The sequence below is a fragment of the Sceloporus occidentalis genome, unplaced genomic scaffold (genome assembly GCF_023333645.1).
Source record: "Sceloporus occidentalis isolate IW3139 unplaced genomic scaffold, rSceOcc1.0.p SCAF_9, whole genome shotgun sequence".
NCBI lineage: Eukaryota > Metazoa > Chordata > Lepidosauria > Squamata > Phrynosomatidae > Sceloporus > Sceloporus occidentalis.
In genome coordinates this window covers 24,521,940-24,534,495 of record NW_028316989.1, presented here as the reverse complement: position 1 = coordinate 24,534,495, position 12,556 = coordinate 24,521,940, and the positions used below count along the sequence as shown (strand labels likewise).

General features: G+C 45.7%; 1 protein-coding gene across 2 annotated transcripts in view; it reads left to right on the top strand.

Moving 5' to 3' along the window:
- The window catches only part of ST3GAL4 (ST3 beta-galactoside alpha-2,3-sialyltransferase 4), a 221,493-nt gene that overhangs the window by 20,812 nt on the left and 188,125 nt on the right, over positions 1 to 12,556 (top strand). Inside the window, exons 1-3 of one of the 2 annotated variants that reach the window (XM_089537773.1) lie at positions 2,793 to 2,818; positions 6,786 to 6,844; positions 8,066 to 8,308. The exons of the other annotated variant lie outside the window; for it this stretch is intronic. The gene's annotated coding sequence lies outside the window, so the exon portion shown is untranslated. Of the gene's footprint in view, positions 1 to 2,792; positions 2,819 to 6,785; positions 6,845 to 8,065; positions 8,309 to 12,556 lie in introns of those variants that run through there. 2 annotated transcript variants of the gene reach the window in all.

The window sequence follows — 12,556 nt, the reverse complement described above, 5'->3', positions numbered from 1 at the left end:
GGTTTGTTAAGCCATTATACCTGGGCCAAGAAACTATGCTTTCATCTCTAAATCTCTGACTACAAGCCAGGATATCAAACCTGTTTTCTGTTACATTCCAACTAGGAAACTGGTTTTATTTCCAGCAGAAAATAGGTTTCAATGGTGCGTTCCAGGCGGGTGTTTGGCCCGCCCCCAGTACGTACTAGGGGTTGGCCGAGGATGCAGCGTCCAATCAGGCCTCACCTCTAGTACATACTGGGTACGTCAAAATGGTGGCGCCCAGTACACATGGGCGCCACCATTTTGATGTGGTGGATGCTTAACGTCCGCACGTCATGGCGCAGTTATGATGCCGCAAGTGCACCATTGCGCCTTGTGGCATCATAACCACGCCGCAAAAAGAACCCGCTTTTTGCGGGTTCTTTTTGCTGCGCTGGGGAACCGTGCGGTTTGTCTGCTGCGGCTCCCTGGCGCAGCAAACCCGGGCGCCGGCAGAGTGCCCTTTTTGGGTGCTCTGTAAAGCGCCATAGTTAGGTTTCTGTTACAGGACATGTGGGAAACATGAAGAGTGGAGAAACTGTGCTAACCCAATGTTTGCTCTTGGCCCGCTTAACCATTGCCACAGTTTCTTGAGCGGAGGCTCTTTTGTCTGAACCAGAGCATTATAGAATGGAATCCTGAAAGCAGGAAGCTCAAGAAATGGGAAATAGCAAGGCAGTGAAATTTAATTCCCAGTTTCTTTAGCTTGTGTGTTGAAAGCTCTGAAGCCTTTTTTCAGAACTACTACTCATTAGTTTTGCCTCTGTGTAGATGATCTGGTTGATCTACTTTCTTCCATTCTGTATGATGAACCTGCTTGTGAGATTTAATACATTATTTCTGCAATACATTTGAGTTACTTACTGTGCATAGAAAGTACCTTTAAAGAGTGAATTGCATTAGAGCTGGGGATGTTTAATCTGGAGAAGAGAAGGTTAAGAGGTGATATGATAGCCCTGTTTAAATACTTGAAGGGATGTCATATTGAGGAGGGAGCAAGTTTGTTTTCTGCTGCTCCAGAGAACAGGACCCAATGGAGCAATGGATGCAAGCTCCAGGGAAAGAGATTCCAGCTCAACATTCAGAGGAACCTCCTGAGAGTAAGGGCTGTTTGACAGTGGAACACACTCCTTCCTCTGAGATTGTGGTGGAGTCTCCCTCCTTAGAGATCTTTAAGCAGAGGCTGGATGGACATCTGTCAGTGGGGATGTTTTGATTGAGATTTCCTGCATGGCAGAATGGGGTTGGACTGGATCAGGGCCCTTGGGGGTCTCTTCCAGCTCTGATTCTATGATTCTGTTGAGTTGCCAGAAACTAGGAGGCAAACCTTAGAAACAGAAGCTGTCTTTTCTGTCTCATACTCCCCCTGCTATGTACTTTTCATTCAAAGTGACCTCATCCAAGATCACTTTTAAATGGGCTGATCAATAACAATCATTTCCCCTTGCTGGTTTAACTTGTTTCTATCCTTGAGATGGTTCTGAAATGGGAAACATACTGATTTCCACCATCATCTCTGTCATAGAATCATAGAGTTGGAAGAGACTTCAAAGACCATCAAGTCCAACTCCCTGCCATGCAGGAATTGTCAAGGGTTAAAGTCAGCACGCTGGGAAATGCTTGGATGTGTGTGTGTGTCTGACCATGAGCATCCAGCAGCAGGAGGACAAGGCTGATCAAGCACAGCTGATGCTCATAGCCTCAAAGACACTCTGGTGCCTGCATGCACTAAGCCCTGGATGATGAAACATCTAGCTGGATTGCACAGGGGGACACTTTAGACTGTAACACAGGAAGCCACTGGGTTTGGGAGACCACATGGTCTGAAGGCTATATAAGCACATAGGCTTCCAGTGATTGCTTTGTGGATTTTAGTAGGAGTTGGCATTCGTTTGTGATCTGTATTATAGCACTGTAAATAAAGCACTTCGGGAGACTTGGCTTGTCTGGTCATTTATCAGCTGAAGCCTGGCATCGGTTGCTGAGAGTCCCCAGAGCTTCCTGCATTTCTTCAGTTCCTGGAAGACATCCAGCTGCTGTTCTCTCAACTGAGGACTGAGAACCACATTTCTGAATTTGCCAGTTTACTCTGCCGTATGCCAGCATTGACTACAGGGCTCAGATGAGTTGCTGACAGGAATACACAGTCAAAGCAACCCTGACCGATGGCTGTCCAGTGTCTGTTTAAAAATCACCAAAGAAGGTGACTCTACCATACTGAGAGGCAGCATATTCTGCTGTTGAACAGCTGTTATTTCAGGCGAGGCCTGGCCAAAGCAGAACAGAGTGGTACTATTACTTCCCTTGATCTAGACACTATACCTCTGTTGATACAGCATAGAATCACATTGGCTTTTTTAGCTGCTGCATTACAGTGTTGACTCATGTTTAGCTTGTGGTCTATTAGGACTCCTAAACCCTTTTCACATGTACAGTCTGCCCTTGCCTTATGCGGGGGATCTGTCCCCCCCCTTGCATGAGGCAAAAAACGTGTATGCTCGTGCCCTATTAAATATAATGGGGCTTGTGCATGCTGTGTAGCTGTGTGCGTGCGCCATGGGTGCACACGCCACTCTCCTGTTCTCCTGGCGGCTTCCGTGTAAGCTGGAAGCCACTTATAATGAGCCCGTGTATGGCATGGGCTCACTGTACTGTTGTTAAGCCAGAGTTCCTCCAACCTATATCTGTGCATTTTGTTTTTTCTGCTTAAACGTAGTATCTGTCAGGATATGTGGGTCAGCATAGTATGCTGTGACTGAATGAAGGTGTAGCAAATGGCAGGTGTAACCAGGATAAGGTAAGCCTGCAATTAGTAGTTAAGAGATCATTGGCCAATTTGGCCAGGTGGCTGTGATAGCCATTCAGCAGACTATAAATGTTTTGGAAGTCTGCTGGGAGCATACTGGTATTGTGTGCTCTCCATGATGGTACATGCTGCTGGGACTGGTAATGCTGTTCATACTGAGTTAGTATGCTGATGTACTAGAAGCTATGCTATGTTTATTTTTTGCTCATTTGTACTGAGCCATTCTATTATAGTTTTTTTGTGGGGTTTTCAGGTTATGTAGCCATGTTCTAGAAGAGTTTATTCCTGATGTTTCTCCAGCATCTGTGGCTGGCAACTTCAGAGAAATGTCAGGTATGAACTCTTCTAGAACATGACACATAGCCTGAAAAACCCACAAAAACTATAGATGCCGGCCATGAAAGTCTTCGACTTCCCATTCTAATATGTTTTTTGCTTCAAATATTTTATGACTCTGCTGAGTAAAGCTATTTTTGTTAACGCACCTCCAAGACTCTGCTGTTATTTTTTACCTCCCCACAACAGTACCTTGCATTTCTCTCTGTTGGAAATCATTTTTTAGTTTTGACCCTGCTTTCTAAGCTATTATGGTCATTTCGAATTTTGATTTTGTCCTTTGGGTTATTAGCTACCCCTTCTAGTTTGGTGTCATCTGCAAATATGATCAGCATGATTGCTCAAAAATGTTTTCTTGTACTTGCTCTTGTCTCTGTGCAGAATATAAACATCTTTATATTCCATGTTTTCACGTGTGTTCTAGAAAAGTTGAAAGGGCAATGGTGAATTCATTTCCTTGCAATCCTAGTGTTCATGGACACAAACAAGTATGCTTTCTTGGCTGGCTAAAGTATGAATTGTTTTGTATAATTTTCAGTTGGAGGAGGTCAGTCAACCTTTGGTCCTCCAGATGTTTTGGCCCTCCAGAATCCCATTGGCCATGAGAGTTGAATTAACAAAGTAGAGATTCATTTCCTCCCTTCTGATTCCACTCCATTGTGTAATAAATTTTGTCAAGATGTACAGGGCAGATCTATGTTCAACAGAAAATATTTAGTTCAAATACCACTTTTGTCTTTGGCGTGCCTCTACAACATTGGCAAAATGAAGATGGAGATGCTAATAACGGAAGAGATAGAGAAGAACAGCAGGAAAAGGGAAAACCCCCCCAAAGAGAGTGGAAGGGTCCAGATGGAAAGTGACAGAAGTACCGTATATACTCAACTATAAATCGAGAAATTTATGCCCCCAAATGGACTCCAAAATCAAGGATCGACTTATGGAAGGGTCAATAGGTTACTACAGCTGATAAAGTTCATTAGAAAAAGTGCCCACCTTCCTCTGTAGCCAAGTAAACAGTCCCCATTTGAGTCCCGGTGCCGGCAGCCTCACCTCTCTCCCTGTGTGTGTGTGTGTGTGTGTGTGAGATCCTTCAGCCTTCCTTCGCAGCTGGAGCTAACAAGCAGCTACTGAGGGAAGGGAGAAGGATGCAGAGAGAGGGACCATGCCCAGGCTTGGACCCCGTTTTGCAAACCATGGGTCTGGAAATGCTGGGGTTAAAGGCAAGCCTGGGTTCCTCCTTTTTCCCCCTGCAAGCCATGGGTCTGGAAATGCTGGGGTTAAAGGCGAGCCATGGGTCTGGAAATGCTGGGATTAAAGGCAAAGCTGGGGTCCTCCTTTGTTTTCCCATGGAAGCCATGGGTCTGGAAATGCTGGGGTTAAAGGCAAGGCTGGGATCCTCCTTTTTCTCTCCAAGCCATGGGTCTGGAAATGCTGGGGTTAAAGGCAAGCCTGGGGTCCTCCTTTTCCCCCCTCCAAGCCATGGGTCTGGAAATGCTGGGGTTAAAGGCAAAGCTGGGGTCCTCCTTTTTCCCCCTCCAAGCCATGGGTCTGGAAATGCTGGGGTTAAAGGCAAAGCTGGGGTCCTCCTTTTTCCCTCCAAGCCATGGGTCTGGAAATGATGGGGTTAAAGGCAAAGCTGGGGTCCTCCTTTTTTTTTCCATGGAAGCCATGGGTCTGGAAATGCTGGGGTTAAAGGCAAGGCTGGTGTCTTCTTTTTTTCTCTCCAAGCCTTGAGTCTGGAAATGCTGATGCAAAGAGGTGTGTGTATGTGTATGTATGCACCCAGACTTGTTTCCCCATGCTGATACTGTGACCTTTGAGAGAGGTTCAGAGAGAGAGATGTAGAGCGGGAAGTGGTGCTTTGTTTCCCCCTTTAGATCTTTTGTAACATGCCCTCGACTTATCCACAGGTCATATTAAAATCCATGATTTTGGCCTCAAAAACTGCCCTCGACTTATACATGAGGTTGACTTATACATGAGTATATACGGTAATTCATTGTGGTACAGGCATCTTCTTTTAAAGGAAAATTGCCCAACATGTTTGGATCAGTGGTCTTCCTCAGGTGCAAATAATTTGATGAATTTTGTCCTGCTACATCAATTAAAACAACTGGTTCTAAAAATAAGCATCGTGTGTCTTTATAATTTGAGTCCAAATATCTTGTCTTTACCATAGTAATGGCTTATGAACATATCTACTTGCCTTGTACTAGTCTTTAAAAATCTGTTTTGCTCAGTAGTCACTTCTTTGGCTGACCATAGATGCAACTACATTGTAGATATAATGCAGTTTGACACCATTTTAACTGTCATGGCGCCATCGAACAGAATCCTGGGATTTGTCATTCTGTTAGGCACTAGCAGTCTTTGGCAGAAAAAGTTAAAGACATTGCAAAATTGCAAATCCCCGAACTCCATAGGTTGGAACTACAGCAATTTTAGTGGAGTCAAACTGCATTATTTCTACAGAGTAGATGCAGCCTATGTCTCACTAGATTCTAAGGGAGAAGGTTCTTTTCAGGCTAATTTGTAGAAGCTAGACAATCCAGTCAAAACACACCTATTCTGCTCCAGTTGCTTGGGTTGCCTGTTGAGTATAATAGATAACAGAATAATAGTTAGAAAGGATATCAATAGCCATTTGGTCTAATCCCCTGCTGTACAGGAACACACAACTAAAGCAATCCCAAAATATGACATCCTCTGTTTAAACACCTCCAAAGAAGGAAAGACCACCACCTTAATCCATTGTTGAGCAGCTCCTACTGTCAAAAAGTTTATCCTAATGTTTTGGTGGAATTAATTTAATTTAAGGAGCTTAATTTTTACACATTTCTTACCCTAATACAGGATAAGATTTTTACCAACAAGCATTTCTTAAGAAAAGTTGCCATTTAAAATTTCAGAAATAAGGAATGTTCCCAAGCTGAGATATCAGGACTATGGAGAGACTACAGCTGGCCCTCCGTTTTCGCAGGGGATCCGTTCCGGACTCCCCATTTGGTGCAGCTTCCAGCCTCTTAGGACACATGCATCATTTAAACAGCATACCTCCAAAGTGACCAAAACAGCTTTATTTTGGCCTGTCTGTTTAGGCCCCAAGTTACATTATTATTGTAAATTAAGAAGAGAGGGTTCTGTTCCCAGCTTGGCTATGAAACCCACTGGGTGAGCTTGGGCAAGTTTCATGCTTTCAGCCTCAGAGGAAGGCAGTGGCAAATCTCTGAACAAAGTTTGCCAAGAAACTCCCATGATAGGTTTGCTTTAGGGTCGCCGGAAGTCAGAAACAATTGGAAGGCACACAACAACAAACAACTTCATTCTATTTGTGATGTCAATGAGCCCGTACAGACAGGGCAAAATAAAGCTGCTTTGGATTACTTTGGAGGTATGCTGTTTAAATGATGCATGTGTCCTAAGAGGATGAACTTTTTTACCTAACGCCCGACTGTTGTTATATATCTTTTTAAAAAATTTTGATTCTATTTTTGAAATTGTATGCACTGTTGATATATTGTACTATGACTTGGATCATAGAGTTTTAATGATGTAAAACCGCTTTGATCGGAAGGAAAAGCGGTATACAAATAAAAGTTTTATTTATTATTATTATTAGAAGCTGTGTCAAAGCCACGCTACGGACTGGAGCGCTGCTTCTGGCCCCTTAAGATGTGTGTATCCTTTAAACAGCACACCTCCAAAGTGACCCGAAGCAGCTTTATCTTAGCCTGTCTGTACAGGCCCAGTGTAATATTAATAGCAGTGGTCTTTAAAGGTCCACATGGTTAAATCCCTACATGAGGTTGGCCTTATGGTTAGCATCAGAAGCCTTGTTTTTGGGTACCTTCTGTGATGGCCCCTAATCTCTGGAATATTCTTCACCTGGCTTCCTCATGCTGGCTTTAAGGCAGGCTCTAAAGGCATTTTTATTATTAATGGCTTTTGAATTTATTGTGTATCTGTTTTATTTGCTGCCTATTTAAAAATGTTGCTTATATTCGTAGTTGCTATATTGATTTATACAGAATGTGTAGTGCTGTCATTTTAATATTGTAGTGTTGTTGTTTTGTTGTAGGTATTATTTTGTTGACCATTGTGGAAGTTCATTTAACCCAAATGATTCTTAAGATCTGTTAAATAAAATAAAAATGATAGGTGATGGGGCAGGTGTGTGGAAGGTTAACCCATCTGAAATTTTGGACCACAACGTCCACAATCCCTTTTCAGTGGCCATGCTGAATACAGCTGATAGGAGTTATAGAGAAGATCTGGAAGGCCAAAGGTTCTCCTTGTCCCCATGATTGAAACTGAACTCAGAAACTTATGCATGCCAAGTATCTGCTCTCATTGAGCTGTGGCACCCTATGAAGAGAATCATGCACCCTTCTACTGGCAACACTGCGTCTCAGCCTCTGTTGCCTCCCTTTGCTCCAAGCCCTGTGCCAGAGTGGCATCTGAGTTGTCACTGTGACAGCCTTTCCTGCACAACTGACAAGAAAACACTCTCTTCTTTTTGTTAGAGAGGGAGAAAACCACATACTCACCCTAACAAATGTTCAAACAGTCCTGAGACTAAGGCTTGTTACAGACTGCCAAAATAAAGCTGCTTCATGTCTCTTTGGAGGTATGTTGTTTAAATGATGCCTGCATCCTAAGAATCCGGAAGCTGCACCAAAGCTGCACTCTAGTCCTTAGGACTGGAGTGTGGCTTTGGTGCGACCTCCGGACTCTTTGGACCCATGCATCATTTAAACAGCATACCTCCAAAGAGACCCGAAGCAGCTTTATTTTGGCAGTCTGTAACAGGCCATAGTTTGCTAAAATGAAACTGTCTCTCCTTGTTTTGCTCTTCCCCATCTCAAGGGAAACCTGTTGTTCTCCTTGATCTTCTTCCAGCTGCAGGCATTCTTGCCTCTGAAAGGAAGTGAGAGGGCAGAGGACTACCTTCTCGTGCTATCAGAGACTCGCCTCCCTTCTCTAAAGGAGGAAAAGAAGAATGTTGGATATCCCACCTAGGAATGGATAGCAGTCTGCCACAAGAGCTTCGGTACCAAGAGTGTGAATGTGTTCCCATATTTATTGAACTAGCTGGCAAGCTGGTTCTGCAGGAGGAACAGGAGGATCTAGGTAAAAACTGAGGTGTGTGTTCATGGCGTTCATCTGCTGAAAGCAAACTTGAAGCTGAAAGCTCAGATAAGTTGTTAAAATTGCTAGAGCTGCTTTGGCATAGGGAACTTTGGTCCTTCAGATGTTTTGGACTTCAGCTCCCAGAATTCCTGACAGTTGGTCAACCTGGCTGGGGCTTCTGGGAATTGAAGTCCAAAACACATAGAGGACCAAAGTTTGGGAACCAGTGCCCTCACTCAGCTAAGTAATTTAAATGGCTTTGGCTGATGAAAGGCTCCCCAATACAGGTCTGAGCCAGGTGTGATTCTAGTTAATTCTTTCTTTAAGGTGTACTCTGCCCTTCAGCCCTAAAGGCTCTCAGAGTGGCTTACAATTATGATTATTATTAATTAGACCAGGGGTAGGCAACCTTTTTGAGCCAGGAGCCAGGTTGGTGTCCCCCAGACAACCGGGGGGGGGGGGGACAAATAATTAAATAATATAGGACAACATTTTCAAATGTAGGACACATTTTTAAAAATGGAGGACATGTGAAAAAATTTGATGATTTTTAAAAAATGTTAATATAAATGCATGTTTCTTAGGCATGATCAAAATGGAGGACATTTGGGCATTATTCCTAGACAGATGGCAGAAATGGACTTCCCTTTCTGGCCAACCCCCCCCCCCCCCCCCATACACACACACACAATTCCAAAACACACACTAAGCACATTTGGTCATTTCACATGGCTTTACTTAACATGGCAAATCTCTTGCATATTTAATCAGAGGCTTATTGCAGAACCAAACTCTTTGGGTTTCACACTGAACATGGTTTAACATGGCTATGCATATATTGAACATGTCCAGGTGGTTTCACAAGAAGTGGATTTGCTGTTTCAGGTTTCTTGCACCAACTATACTTCTCAGAAGCGTGTACTTGGTCAAGGGGCTTTGGTTTTTCTTCACTGTGCATGAGTTTGTAAAAATCACAACAATTTACACTGGCCATGCCTCAGAACCAAAAACACACAGAAAAGGCACTTTGGAAAGTCACACTCTCTCGGCTTCTGAAACAGTGCCTGCATGCCTCTCAAGCTGACTCATATCATCATCATCATCAAAACAAGGGAGACTTGTTAGCATTAAAAGCACCCCCCCCCCCAAAAAAAAACCCTTGCGGCCTCTCTGGCCACTCACCTCCTCCTCCTCCTCCTGTTCCCTCCTCTTCTTCCTTTTTCCTCCTCCTCCTCCTCTTCCCCCCTCCCTTCCTTCTTCTCCTCTCCCCTGGGGGCGGGGCGGAGGAGGCAGAGGAGGCGGGGCCATGCTCTGAGGGTGGGGAGGGGAAAGGGGAAGCCGCGCGCGGCCTGCCCTTTCCTCTCTCCGCTCCAGGCCCCAGCGCCCTGCTCTTCCTCCTCCGCGAGGAGGAGGAGGAGGCAGCGCGGGGGCACACTGAGAGGGTGGGGGAGGATGGAGAGGGCGGCGCACGACCTCCCTCTCCGCCGCCTCCGCCCTCAGAGTGGCCCAAGCGCCGCCTCCTCTTCCTCCTCCGTGAGGGGGAGGAGGAGGAGGCAGTGCAGGGGCGCGCTGAGAGGGTGGGGGAGGATGGAGAGGGCGGCGCACGACCTCCCTCTCCGCCGCCTCCGCCCTCAGAGCGGCCCAAGCGCCGCCTCCTCTTCCTCCTCCGTGAGGGGGAGGAGGAGGAGGCAGTGCAGGGGCGCGCTGAGAGGGTGGGGGAGGATGGAGAGGGCGGCGCACGACCTCCCTCTCCGCCGCCTCTGCCCTCAGAGCGGCCCAAGCGCCGCCTCCTCTTCCTCCTCCGTGAGGGGGAGGAGGAGGAGGCAGCGCAGGGGCGCGCTGAGAGGGTGGGGGAAGGTGGAGAGGGCGGTGCACGGTCTCCCTCTCCGCCCCCTCCACCTTCAGAGCGGCCCAAGCGCCGCCTCCTCTTCCTCCTCCGTGAGGGGGAGGAGGAGGCAGCGCGGGGGCACGCTGAGAGGGCGGGGGAGGGCGGAGAGGGCAGCACACGGCCTCCCTCTCCGCCCCCTCTGCCCTCAGAGCGGTAAACCAAACTGCAGCGGGGGCAGCGGCAGGACCAGGCAGGGGCCGGTCCCAAGGCCTTGGCGGGCCAGATGCGGCCCGCGGGCCGTAGTTTGCTGACCCCTAAATTAGACGGTTCCCTGCCCTCTGGCTTACGATCTAAAAAGACAAGACACAAAAGGAGAAGAAGGTAATGGTGGTGGGGAAGAAGAGGACCAGGTCCAGTAGTCCTTCTCTCCCTCAGAGGCCTGGACCAAGGCAGAGGGACTGGAGAGGGGACCGTTCTTAGAGGATCCCCAGCCTTTCCCTGGCTGTGTCTTTATGGACTATTGGACTCCTCCTCCTTCTGTGGGGTTTCCCCAGAGGATGCTCTCATTCGAAGTAACAGTTAGCATTCACTGTTCCTTTGAGTTTCTTTTGTCTTTTTCATTTCCTTTTCTTCAACTGATATCCCATCTTCCTATGTGGATAACAGCAGTAGGACAAATCAAATATAACCAAACGCGTTACAATAGCATTTAATGAAATTCAAGCTCTTTAAATATCTCTTTAGAGCCACCCATCCATTAACATTAATTATAATGTAGTTTTTATTATGTAACATTTTGTACAGATGTTTCTTTAACCCCCCCCTACCCCCCCACCCCATTCACTCCATTCACAGTTTTAAATTACATCCTGTCCATTCCAATAAGCAACTCCTCTTAACCTCCCCAACCAGAACTGTCAGTATGGACATATTTCTCGTGTAATGCACTTGTTATTAACTGTCTGCGTCTGGCAGTAAATGGTGAGTAACTAATTACCAGTAACTGTTTAGTTACTGTGCTCGCTCTTTCTCTCTGTGTGTGTAGAGAGAGAAAGACAGGAGAAGCCTGGATTTTTGGGGTTGGTGGGTGGTTTGTGGTAACAGCAAGCAGTGACAGCATTGCAATGAAAGACTGTCTCTTCCATAGTACTGTACTTGCAGCCAGTGGGTTGAACGGTGTGGCCACTGCTAATAAAACTAACCTTGATATTAATGGATTATTGAGCCTATTTGCTGTGGTAGTTCTGTCTAGACTTCAAGGAATCTTTTCTTTCTTTTTTCCCCTTTGTGTGTTGTAGGGAGATAGTACAATTGCGCATGTTTTGGTAGATCTTTCTACAGCCTATTCAGAATTACTTGGGGTTAAGCTGAGGGAGAAAAGGTGTTGTTAAAGATTCATTCTAGCTTTCTTAAGTCTGGTCTGCTTGGACTTATTTATTTATGTGTGGTATTTATACCCCGCCCTTCGGCCCTAAAGGCTATCAGAGTGGCTTACAATTATTATTTTTAATAAGAGCAAGACAATGCTCTCAAGTCTGTCACTGCCTGAGCAGATCTTCACCCATGGCAGAAAAAAGACTTTGAACGGGTGAAGTACCTAAACCAGGGTTTCGTGAGAATGCTCCAAGTAGGAGCACAGCCTCACCAAATCTTGGGTGCAGTGTAGAGTTTTTAGATGGAGGATCTATGGAGACCTCTTGTAGGACATGCCTTGAAGGTTTGTGTCCTGACTCTGGATTTCTTTTTCATAGAATTCTAGGTCTCTGGCCTTTAAACGTCCTTCAAGCTGAAACCTCTCAGGAGATGTCCCAGTCTATATTGTCGTTGTCCCTGGGCAGCCCTTATTTATTTCTAATTGCCAAAGGGGTTTTGAAGAAAGCCTTGAGGTCTCTATGAGGGGCTAGTTCCCAATGTGTTTTGCTCCCTTTGGCGAAGGATGAGATTATGCACTATATACCTATTATACATACAAAAGCAAAGAGGACTGACAGTTGCATTTTACCTTAGCATGAATGATAAGGTAAATCATCACATCTGAAAGTTGAAGGGTAAATTGGGGGCTGGTCAAACCAGGCTGAATGGCAAATGCAACCCTGTCCTGCAGCTGAGAAGAATGGCTGGGAAAAAGACAGCCTTGGTCTCTGAGTACCTTTCTACCTTTCTAGACACTGATGAACTGATCAGGGTTCAGTGTTGTCTGAGTTCTGGTTTGCAGTAGCAATCCTTGATCTCAGGAAATGGGGATAACAACTCAACCCTGGGATCTTTTGCATGTACTCTTATCACTCCAAAGATACTTGTCACTCTTAAACGAATGGCTTTGCCTTCACTGCACTTGTTTAGTACTGCATGAAACCATCCAGATTGTGGAATGGAGCACTTATGTTTGTGTGTGTGTTGAACCAGCCCTGGTCAGGTTGCACAATGCATAT